Source organism: Trachypithecus francoisi, unplaced genomic scaffold (genome assembly GCF_009764315.1).
Source record: "Trachypithecus francoisi isolate TF-2019V2 unplaced genomic scaffold, Tfra_2.0 Lachesis_group13, whole genome shotgun sequence".
Classification (NCBI taxonomy): domain Eukaryota; kingdom Metazoa; phylum Chordata; class Mammalia; order Primates; family Cercopithecidae; genus Trachypithecus; species Trachypithecus francoisi.
The window spans coordinates 94,850,162-94,863,208 of NW_022681458.1; the positions used below are offsets into that span (position 1 = coordinate 94,850,162).

The 13,047-nt window shown below is 35.7% G+C and overlaps 1 protein-coding gene and 1 non-coding gene across 4 annotated transcripts in view; both read right to left on the minus strand.

The window, feature by feature from the left end:
* MBD5 (methyl-CpG binding domain protein 5) overlaps positions 1–13,047 on the minus strand; it is a 546,612-nt gene that overhangs the window by 302,064 nt on the left and 231,501 nt on the right. The window lies entirely within an intron of this gene.
* LOC117095480 lies at positions 2,994–3,157 on the minus strand. The gene has a single exon (XR_004442019.1). It is a non-coding gene; the product is annotated as a U1 spliceosomal RNA (small nuclear RNA).

Here is a 13,047-nt window from a genome sequence, read left to right on the forward strand (position 1 = left end):
TAATCAGAGAAATGCAAATCCAAACTACAATGAGATATCATCTCACCTCAGTTAAAACGGCTTTTAGTCAAAAGAAAGGCAATAATAACAAATGCTGGCAAGGATGTGGTAAAAAGCGAACCCCACTCTTGGTAGGAATGTAAATTACTAAAAGCACTATGGAGAACAGTTAGAGGTTCCTCAAAAACCTAAAAATAGAGCTACCACGTGATTCAGTAATCTCACTGCTGGGTATATACCCAAAAGAAAGGAAATCAGCATATCGAAGAGCTATCTGCAATCCCATGTTTGTTGCAGCACTGCACAATAGCCAAAATTTGGAAGCAAGCTAAGTGTTCATCAACAGATGAATAAAACAAAGTGTGGTAATGATACACAATAAAGTACTATTCAGCCATCAAAAAGAATAAGATGTTGTCATCTGCAACAACATGAATGGAACTGGAGGTCATTATGCTAAGTTAAGCCAGGGACAGAAAGACAAAGCACGTTTTCACTTATGTGTGAGATCTAAAAATCAAAACTATTGAACTCATGGAGATAGAGAATAGAAGGATGGTTACCAGATGTTGGGAAGGGTAGATGGAGGGTGGGGGGGTGGTAAGTGGGGATGGTTAACTGGTACAAAACTCCCAGAAAGAATGAATTAAGTCCTCATATTTGATAGCACAACAGGGTGACTATAGTTGGCAGTAATTTAATTGTATATTTAAAAATAAGTAAAAATTGTTTATAACAAGATATCTTAGAAAAAAACTAAAAGTACAATTGGATTGTTTGTAACACAAAACATAAATGCTTGAGGTGATGAATACCCCATTTTACACGATGTGATTGTTACATGTTGCATGCCTGTATCAAAACATTTCATATATCCTACAAATATATACACATAAGTACCCACAAAAATTAAGATAAAAAATAAAAAAGACTATGACTAGTCTCCTATCAGCTTTACTACTAAATGAGTCTGATTCAGCTTTTACCACTATTCGAGTTGTCAAAATTTCCAGTTTCCCAAGCTTTTTGATTTTAAAATTGCAGATAAGGGATTGTGGAACATACTACTAATGAATTTGTTAATTGCTTGTTTCTTCCACATAATGCATGTTCACAAGAACAAAGATTTGTTTTGTTTTTGCTCTGTAGTCCAGTGCCTAACAGATAATAATGACTGAATAAATATTAGTTAAGTGGACAAATGAAGGCCTCTGTAAGGATTAGCTTTGTGTTATTTTTACATTTTAAGTAAATCCTGTCCTACAGTCATCTCTCAATTGAAGCAATAGTTGAACTTCTAAAAATATTATTAAAATTATTTCTTCTTTTAAGGCTCATTGAAAGGCAGAAGGATAGAAAAAAATATGATAAACAGTATATAAACTACAGGAAACAACACCTGGTCTGTGTAATATAGTGAGAAGATTTCTCAACTAGAGTTCTAGAGATCTAGGTTGATTTCATCCCTTTCCTTTTTCTATTAACTATTTACCTATTTATTATTCATCTATCCATCCTCCATTCATCCACTTCTTCCTCTTTGACTTAAATATCTCACCATTTTGGCTCGATTCATTATCTGTCAAATGAGTGGATAAAACTGGTGATCTTCAGCCGTTCTCTGATTCTGCTAACAGTAAATAATTGGATAATATTTGACTATCCGAGAAGTTGGCTCACACTAGCTTTTCAATTAAATTTAAGCATGTCTGTTTGTTTAAATGTTACTATAGCTTTGTAGGATAATGTGAAGTTACATAATGTGATATCCCCAGTTTTGTTCTTTTTGCTTAGGATAGCAAAAAGTGTCACTTAGTGACACATTCACCAAATATGTATTTTAGGTAACAGTTACACAATACTGAATTTTTGTGTGTTTCTGTATGCCTAATAATAGCAAATGTTTATTGAACATTTTCTATGTGCCAGAAACTACTTTAAGCTTTTTACATACATTAACCTTACAACTCTCTATTAGTCATGTGCTGTATAATGTTGTTTTGGTCAACTATCGACTGCATATATCACAGTGCTCCCATAAGATTATAATGAAGTCGAAAAATTTCTATTGCCTAGTATTTACTATATGTTTTAATTGTTATAGTAGAGTGTACTCCTTCTACTTATTAAAAAAGAAGAGTTAACTGTAAAACAGCCTCAGGCAGGTCCTTCAGGAGGTATTCCAGAAGAAAGCAAGGTTATCACAGCAGATGACAGCACCATGTGGGTTACTGCCCCTGAGATTCTTCCAGTGAGACAAGATATGGAGGTAGAGGAAAGTGATATTGATGATCCTAACTCTGCGTAAGCCTAGCCTAATGTGTGTGCTTGTGTGTTAGTTTTTAACAAAAAAGTTAAAAAGAAAATAAAAATTAATAGAAACAAGCTTATAGGATAAGGATACATAGAGAATATTTTTCCACAGTTGTACAACATGATTGTGCTTTGTGTTTTAAGCCAAGTGTTATTATAAAAGCATCAAGAAGTTACAGAATTTAAAGTTTATAAAGTAAAAGTTACAGTAAACTAAGGTTAATTTATTATTGTAGAAAAAAACTTTAAAAATAAATTTAGTGTAGCCTAAGTCTATATTATTTGTAATATCTACAGTAGTATACAGTAATGTCCTAGGCCTTTGCATTCACTCACTACTCACTCACTGACTCACCCAGAGCAACTTCCAGTCCCGCACGCTCCATTCGTGGTAAATCCTCTGTACAGATGTACCAGTTTTTATCTTTTATATCTTACTTTTATTGTACCTTTTTTGTTTAGATAGACAAATACCATTATGCTGTAATTCTCTACAGTATTCAGTACAGTAATATGCTGTACAGCTTTGTAACCTAGGAGCAATAGGCTATACCCTATAGGGTAAATATACAGTAGGCTATACCATCTAGATTTGTGTAGGTACACTCTATGCTGTTCACACAATGAGGAAATTGCCTAACAATACAGAAAGTACTTCTTTCTTTTTTTTTTTTTTTTCCTAGGGGAAAGCGCGAACGCAGTCCCCCACTACCACAAATTATGCAGTCGAGTTTCCCACATTTGGGGAAATCGCAGGGGTCAGCACATCCGGAGTGCAATGGATAAGCCTCGCCCTGGGAAAACCACCTTCGTGATCATGGTATCTCCCCTGCCAGGTAAGTATGAAAGTACTTCTTTCATTAAGCGATGCATGACTGTATTATCCCCTGTGGTACAGTAGATTGCCATCTGTTTCACAACATACCTCCACAGAAAGCGTGCACCTCTCTGTGCTTTGACTTTGGGCTTGGCTATGTAACTTCTCTTAGCTAACTGAATAATAGCAGACATTACCTAAGTAGAACTTTGAAATATGCTTATGCAGATTAGCCTGTTCCCTTTCAATCCTGCTCTTCATACTGACAAAAAAAAAAAAAAAAAAAAAAAAAAAAATGCCTCAGGTATCTGTTGACCCAAGGAAGATGAGAGATATGTGATACAAACCTAGACTTACCCTCTACCAAGAACCAAGTCCAGGTGAGCCCAGCCTGGATGAGACCTATCCAGCTTACACACAGACTTCTGTGGAAGAACTAAATGCTTACTGTGGTATGCCAGAGAGATTTTTTGGTTGTTTGTATTGCAGCAACTTCCTTCTGTTTTTTTCAGGTAATGAAAATGAGGGGCGGAGATTGAGAAACTTGCACAAACACTGCACAGCTAGTTAAGTGTTAGGGCTAGGATATTAAGCTATGCAAGTCTGGTCAAGGGCTTATACTCTTAAGTCCCATGCTATATTGCCACTACACTATACTGGCTATATTGTATGATATTAAATTATGTATTAATATGCTAGTGAGTGATCTGGCACATATTAAACTTCATAATTTTGTCTATATTGTCTATATGTAAATGGACAAAGCTGTCTTGCTATTTGGAGTAAAATGTATTTTATCTTGATACATCAATAATATAAAATAAATGCACTGCTTTCCAGAGTAAGATTAATAAGAACTACATTATAGACAGCTCTTGGAGTAGTTTCCCAGCTCATTCCCATATCAAATAATGGCCCTCACTGCTAACAGATCTACTACAGCTCTTCTCTGGCTCTGGCTGACCAATTGAGGCATGCATCTGTGATCTAAGCTTGATCAGCCCAGGTTTCTCCTCTAATATTTTCAAAGTTGAACCCGTAACTGGGCACCTCTATCATTGGCTCCACTCTGGAGAAAGCTCCTGTCCCCAGAACTATCTTTGTTCCCTTCCTTCCCACGTGTCAATTGCATAAGAAACTCCAGTATTTCCCCAGAAAATACCCTTTTTGTATAAGCTTGCCAAAATTTGTTTCTCTTCTTGTAATCTTAAGAAATTTAACCAAAACAAGTTTAAAAAATCCATTGCTTTTTTCTGTTATAATTTAAAAGTGCAGAGGGAGGATTTCTTAAAGACAAGACCAAATAAAGCTTGCATTTATTTGATATCCTGTCAAAGTAGTTTTGCAATTTATAGTTATGGACAATGTGTCCCCTGATATTTGTTAAAAATTCTTCCATATTTTCAAAAACCAAGGTCTGGCTGGGCATGGTGGATTATGCCTGAAATTCTGGCACTTTGGGAGGCTAAGGTGGGAAAATCACTTGAAGCCAGGAGTTTGAGATCAGCGACATAGCAAGACTCTGTTTCTATAAAAATATAATTAAAAAAATTTAGCCGGGCATGGTGTTGCACACCTGCATTCCTAGCTATTTGGGAGGCTGAGGTGTAAGGATCACTTGAGACCTGGAGTTCCAGGCTGCATTGAGATATAACAGTGCCAGGGTGACAGACTAAGACCTCCTCTCAAAAAAAAAAAAAAAAAACCCCACCCACAACCCACCCACTCAAAACACCACCAAAAACAAACAAACAAAAAAACAGGGTCCATGGGCCCGCAAGGAGTCTGTGGATAAACTATATATCAGTGAAACTGAATAAAGTAGATATCCTTTGTCATCTTATGTATTTTATGCATTAAAACATTTTACTTCTATTGAGCTTTGTTTACTCCTTTTGATAATGCAAGGCAAGTGAACATATGGGATTATTTATGTCACTGATTTACTCAGAAGTGCTCAAATATATTCCAGACACTATTTTGGGTGCTGGCGATGTAGCAGGGACAAAACAGACAGTCTTTGCCCTCATAGAATAGTGGTGAGAAAGAATATGCAGAATATAAAATTTCACAATACTGTTAGTAATGAACCTGGCACAAGGGCCACAATGAGGAGATTACAGCAGTTTAAAATGTGAGGGTAAGAAACACAAAATGCTTGGAGGAAATTAATGTGCAATCCTTAACCTATATCTAGTTTTAAGTGATATATTAACATATGAAGGGAGCCCTGTCATAGTCAAGTTTAAGAACAATAATAAAGTACAACTACTAACTACCACAGTGACAATAAAGATAAATAGCAATGCTAAGGTTACCTTACCAGTAATTTCATATGTGCTATTATAACTTCTTAACATTCTGTCAGGATGGACAGGTGAGAAAATGGAGCCTTAGAGGCTCACCAAACTTGATCACTTTGATTAGTGGTAGAATCAGGAATATAGCCTGGTTTTCACATCTCTTGGTTTTATTTCCTTTATACTACATTACATCATCACAACCAAAGACAAGTTTCACAGCAGACAGTGTTGAAATTTCTTTTTATTTACTTCCATAATCTACTTGTGACATGGGGCAGAGAAGCAACATAACATGGGTCATATAGGAGCTACTGGTAACAAATTGAACACTTTTCGTTATCAGGCATAAGCTCAGATTAGCAAGAACTTTGGGGTGGTATGATAGATGTGATACTGGGGAAATTTAAGAATGAATTACAAAAGTAGATTTTTCCAACCAATGAATTTAACCATTTAGTGCAGAAGTTGGCAAACTTCAGCCCATGGAGTAAGTCCAATCTGCTACCTGTTTTTATATTGCCTGTGAGAATGGTTTTACATTTTTAAATGGTTCAAAAAATGTTAAAAGGGAAAGATATTTGACAGCAAAAAGTTACATAAAATTCAAGTTTCGGTGTCTATAAACACAGTTGAAACACCGCCATCCTTATTTATGTACTGCCTATGGCTGCTTTCACACTACAAAAGCCAAGTTGAGTAGCTCCACAAAGACCTGGCTCTCAAGTCCTAAAATATTACCATCTGGCCCTTTGCAGAAAAAATTTGTTGGCCTCTCATCCAGAAGGTCACAGAGTTAATGTTAAAGGCCATAATAACATCTGTTTAACTTATAATTTTAAAAATGAGTAAATGCATAGTTATTTAAATATTTCTTTCCTTTAAAATGGAGTGATTTGAAAGCACCTGAGTCATACGAAGGAATATCGTAGAGGCCTAAGAAGCATGCTCGCATCTTAGCCACTCAGTCAGTTGATCACTTGGATGACCTCTAGACACCATGATATTTTTAATTAATATACAGGTTTAAATTATTTAACTCTCAGTCTGACATTTTATAATTTACTGACTCATAGATTGCTGGCTAAAAACAGAATAAAAATACACTTGGTGACATATAATTAATGAGAAGCAAAAACATTCTTTGATGTCTATAAATTTGCCTCAAGATGATCATCACCACATCAAAAAGTTGTATTTATGTAGTTAAAAGAGGTAAGTCTCAAATATGTTAAAAGTCCATGTTAAAAGAAATTTGGTGATGATCAAATCTTAAATTTTATTGTTTAGAAATTAAAATCAGTTGATTTAGAAAGCATAAAATATAAAAAACTCTAAAATGTAGCATCATAAACACACTTTTGCATGTGGTTTTGATGCGGCAACTTAAATTTACTTTTCAATATCCACCTAAATACTAGTTTGGCCTCAAAGTTAAATACTGTTTAAGTATCATCTGACTTTTATAGTTACTGTTGGTAAGTCCTCCTATTCCCCGCTGCCTGCCCCACATATAATTTAAAGTAAAATAAAAGCAGATCATTTACTAAAAGTGAAAATGTTTTAATGTCTTTATTATGCATAATATTAGTTTATATTTAAAATAAATTTAATGATATAATTCTTAACAATATAGTTTCTGAAATTTTTGTAACTCAAAAATAATAACATCCTTTTTCGAAAATCTTAAGGTTTACCTGCTAAGAAACATTGAGGAACACTATACTAAAGAAGAGGGAAGGGGCGCGTCCAAGACGGTCGAATAGGAACGGCTGCAGCCTCCAGCTCCCACTATGAGCGACACAGAAGATGGGTCATTTCTGCATTTTCAGCTGAGGTACCAGGTTCATCTCACTGGGGCGTGTTGGACAGTTGGCGCTGGTCTGCGGGTGCAGCCCGACCAGCGAGAGCTGAAGCAGGGTGAGGCATTGCCTCACCTGGGAAGCGCAAAGGGGAAGGGAATTCCTTTTCCTAGCCAAAGGAAATTGAGACACACAACACCTGGAAAATCAGGTAACTCCCACCCTAATACTGCGCTTGTACCAAGGGTCTTAGCAAAGGGTACACCAGGAGATTAAAACCTAGGTAATACCATTCAGGACATAGGCAGGGGCAAGGACTTTATGTCGAATACACCAAAAGCAACGGCAACAAAACCAAAATTGACAAATAAGATCTAATTAAACTAAAGAGATTCTGCACAGGAAAAGAAACTACCATCAGAGTGAACAGGCAACCTACAGAATGGGAGAAAAGTTTTGCAATCTACTTATCTGACAAAGGGCTAATATCCAGAATCTATAAAGAACTCAAACAAATTTACAAGAAAAAAACAAACAATCCCATCAAAAAGAGGGCAAAGGATATGAACAGACATTTCTCAAAAGAAGACATTCATATAGCCAACAGACACATGAAAAAATGCTCATCATCACTGGCCATCAGAGAAATGGAAATCAAAACCACAATGAGATACCATCTCATACCAGTTAGAATGGCAATCATTAAAAAATCAGGAAACAACAGGTGCTGGAGAGGATGTGGGGAAATAGGAATACTTTTACACTGTTGGTGGGACTGTAAACTTGTTCAACCATTGTGGAAAACAGTGTGGTGATTCCTCAAGGATCTAGAACAAGAAATACCATTTGAACCAGCCATCCCATTACTGGGGACATACCCAAAGGATTATAAGTCATGCTGCTATAAAGACACATGCACACGTATGTTTATTGTGGCACTATTCACAATAGCAAAGACTTGGAATCAACCCAAATGTCTATTAGTGACAGACTGGATTAAGAAAATGTGGCACATATACACCACGGAATACTATGCAGCCATAAAAAAGGATGAGTTCATGTCCTTTGTAGGGACATGGATGCAGCTGGAAACCACCATTGTCAGCAAACTATCGCAAGAACAGAAAACCAAACACTGCATGTTCTCACTCATTGGTGGAAACTGAACAATGAGATCACTTGGACACAGGAAGGGAAACATCATACACCGGGTCCTACTGTGGCGAGGGCCAGGGGGAGGGATAGCATTAGGAGATATACCTAATGTAAATGATGAGTTAATGGGTACAGCACACTAACATGGCACACATGTATACATATGTAACAACCTGCACGTTGTGCACATGTACCGTAGAACTTAAAGTATAATAAAAAAAAAAAGAAGAAGAGGGAAAAAATTAAGTGATAATATTATTCATACCACTTTTTCATCATTATTTTTTCAGCAAACAGATGAGTACAAACTCTTTGCCAGCCACTATGGAAGAAAGCCAAGAGAAAAATGACAGTTCCTGCTTTCAAAGAGCTTACTGGCTGGTGGCTGGAAGGAGACAAATACAAAGATTGGTAAGTTCTCTGATACAGGTAAAGTAAGCCACTCTGTTATCACGTAGAATAAAGATGAACTCAGTTTTTGGTGGTGAGAACAGAAAAGAAAGAACAAATGGGAATTATTGGTAAGGTAGAACACACTGGGTATCCTGACCAATTAGATGAGGGAAGAAAGATAAATAATTAAAATTGTTGTCAAGGAGATGCCTTATATTTAGAGATATAAGGAGAAGAAAGAATGGGTCTAGTGAATGTTTACCTAGAAAAAAGAGATATGCTAAAAATTATCCTCTACAGATGACCAAATCCTCTTCCTTCTTAATTTCAAGTTATTATAAAAAATCCCCCATCCAAAACCTTTGGAGAATCACAGGTTTTAGAACTAAGGATTTTTTAGAGTTTTGAAAGGTAAGATTAAAACATATAAAAATTAAAACATACACACACACACATACACACACCGTTTTAATGTCTAAAATATACATCAAAGATTACTCTATACCAAACTATAATTTCAGGCTTTTTATCATTGACGATTGATAATGATTCAAAAAGAATACACTCCAAGAACCTGATGAATAAATAAAATGCAGTACCGTATATCTACATAATAGAATATTATTTGGCTATAAAAAAGAATGGAATTCTGATATACACTACAACACAGATGAACCTTGAAAACATTACCATGAGTGAAAGAAAGAAAAGGCCATGTATTGTATGATTCCGCTTATATGAAATGTCCAGAATACGCAAATCCAGAGACAGAAAGTAGACTAGTGTTTGCCAGGACTGGGAGTGGAGGGAAACGGAGTAGGAAATGGGTACAGGGTTTCTTTTTGGAGTGAGGAAATGTTCTAGAACTGAACAGTAGTGGATGATATACAACACTGTGAATATACTAAGAAGCAATGGATCGTACAATTTAAAATTTTGAACTTTATGACATGAATTGTATCTCAATAAAGCTGTTATTTTCTCTTTAAAAAACAATGGGCTGGGCATGGTGACTCACGCCTGTAATCGTAGCACTCTAGGAGGCTGAGGCAGGAAGACTGCTTGAGTCCAGAAGGTTGAGACCAACCTGAGCAACACAGTAAGACCCTGTCTCTACAAAAAATACAGAAAAAAATTTGCTGGGCATGGTGGCATACGCCTGTAGCCCAGCCACTTGGGAGGCTGAGGTGGGAGGATCACTTGTGCCCAGGAGGTTGAGGCTGCATTGAGCCATGATTACACTACTGTCCTCCAGCCTGGGTGACACAGCGAGACCCTGATTCAAAAAAGAAATTCATATTTTTTTTTATCTCGTGAACATGCACATTTTAAAGTATTTAAAATAGGCTGTCAGGATGAATTATTGCAGGGACATACTTGTTTGTGACTTTGAATAGCCACATGGATCTTGTAAGATCCACTGGAAAAAAAAATTGTAAAAGAGTTCTTCAGATACTTCACATTTTAAAATAAATATAATCATGGAACATCTATGATTAGTATGAATAAATAAACATAGGAAGATAATGAAATAACAGAACAAGGCTGGGCTACAGTGTCCTTATTCCAAAAAATATAACAAAAATAGAAAATTTCAATCAAATGCTGAAAGTAGTTTTCTCTGAGTCCAAATTTTACATTCTTTTTACACCAAATGAGGTTAGGAATGTTTGTAAATGAATTTGAATCCACTACAATAGGATCACTGTGAACTATGGTTTCTGAAAACTGAAGAAAATGTGAATTTGAAGATTCAACTAGAAAAATGAAAGAATGAAGAAACTGGAAACTAATTTTGAACAACCTTCAGCTTTAACATTTAAAGGATAATTCATAGAGAAAAAAAGAAACAAAGAAAGAAGGGGACAGCAAAGTCCCCCTAAATCTATCTAAATTCATTTGGGTCCTAGACTGATGTTCTATTAGGCTTATGCATGAAATATTACTCAATAAAACTTATAAATTGGTTTGTCGATTCATATATGAAAATATGCTGAATGATCCTTTCCACTGGCGGATTACAGCTGGTTAGCAACGGATAAGGAGAAAAATTTACTTCAGCAGATTGGGAAAATCTGCACGGAATTTACAATCACATGATCTTCTATTGTATATACATATAAAAAGGGAACTATCTAAAGACACGATTTTTTAAGATCTTAAATAATCAAAATTAGATACAACTGAAAGTTTAGTAGAAGTGAAAAAAGTCTACATGTAACAAAAATTCAGCATACTTTCTTTAATAGTCATAGAAAATAAATTAACAAGATAAAATTTTTATATTACCAATGTATTTAGTCATCTAAGTTTTTTTTTATAATTTGTGTGTGTTCTTCAGGTTAAGCAATATAAGTAAAATAAATGGGTAAACTTTGATTTATAATATAATAAGACGATTACTAGATTCTAGCATATGACATGAGCTAAATTTAAGCAGCTCCCAATATTTACCCTAATACGTGGTAAATCACAATTTTAAAAAATTGTTATTGTTCTGGACTATTAAGATAATATAAGTTTAATATTATTTAAAAAGCTTAACAATATTAAAAAAGTATAAAATATAATTGCATCTACGTAAGTTAGAAAAAAATATGAGCTTGCCAGTCATTTTATAAGACCTATTATCTCTCAAACAATATAATAAATGAGGTACACTTGAGGTATTCAAAAAAAAGAAGTAAGCAGTTTTTTCTGAATGGTACATTCTTAACATTGGAGGTAGAAAGGGGTAGGGTATACATAAATGAAGATAATTTAGTAGTAGCGACTGGTTTGTATGAAAATCAGCCTGTAGGTCTTATTTAAAATGTAGGAATTAGGCTAATGCTTGCAGCTCTAAATAAGTAGTTTTATGGCTTTTCTTTGTGAAATGAAAATAAAATTAAGATCTATTATGTAACATACTGTGATCAAAAAGTATTTGTTAGGCTTCCTAAAGTCCACATTAGAATTTTAGTTGGAACTAAAAAGCAATGAAAAACAAATGCCTTCCTCAAAGAGTGTTTGATGTGTTTGGACATTTGTCCTCTCAAAAATCTCATGTTGAAATGTAATCTTCACTGTTGAAGGTGGGGCCTGGTGGTGGATCATGGAGACAAATAGCTCATGAGTGGCTTAGTGCCATCCCCTTGGTGACAAGTGAGTTCTCACTCTGAGTTCATGTGAAATATGATTGTTTAAAAGTATGTAGCACCTCCCCTCTCTCTCTCTCTCTTGCTCCTCCCCTCACCATGTGACATACCCACTCCTGTTTTGCCTTTCACCATGGTTGTATGCTTCCTGAGGCCCTCATAAGAAGCCAAGCAGATCTTGGTGCCATGCTTATATAGCCTGCAGAACTGTGAGCCAATTCAATCGCTTTCCCATATAAATGCCAGTCTCATTATTCCTTTATAGCAATGCAAAAATAACCTAACACAGTGTCTTAGTCTGAGCTTCTATAACAAAGTACCTTAGACTGGGTAATTTATTAAAAAAAAAAAAAAAAGTTTATTGCTCACAGTTCTGGGGAATGGGAGGCCCAGAATCAAGGAACTGGTAGATTCTGTGTCTGGCAAGAGCCTCTTCTTCATATATGGTGCCTTTTATGTGTCCTCAAATGGCAGAACAAGTTTCCTTGGGCCACTTTTATAATGGCACTAATCCCATCATGAGGGATCTGCTCTCATTATCGAATCGGCCCCTCAAAGTCTCACTTCTTAATATTATTGCATTGGGAATTAGATTTCCACATATGAATTTTCAACATAGACAGAAACATTCTGACTAGAGCACTAAGTAATACACAAAACTACAAATCTCAAATAACACAAGGAGATATATAATAAAATGATCATATGTAGCAAATTTAGCTGTATGCTTCTATGTCAACATAATCAGTTTTAGAATTAATTTAAAAACTATCTATTCATGGTAAATTCAAAATGAAAAAGTTACAATATATTATGTCAATGCCAATGAAAAGACAGAAGTAATAATGAAGGTTAAAAATAAAATTTGGATATGAAAAAAATTAGTATCACATATAAAGGTGTTTCATCAAGCCCATGTGAAAACATAACTAGAGGGGGCGGAGCAAGATGGCCGAATAGGAACAGCTCCAGTCTCCAACTCCCAGCGCGAGTGACACAGGAGACCGGTGATTTCTGCATTTTCAACAGAGGTACTGGGGTCATCTCACTAGGGAGTGCCGGACAATCGGTGCTGGTCAGCTGCAGCAGCCTGACCAGCGAGAGCTGAAGCAGGGCGAGGCATCGCCTCA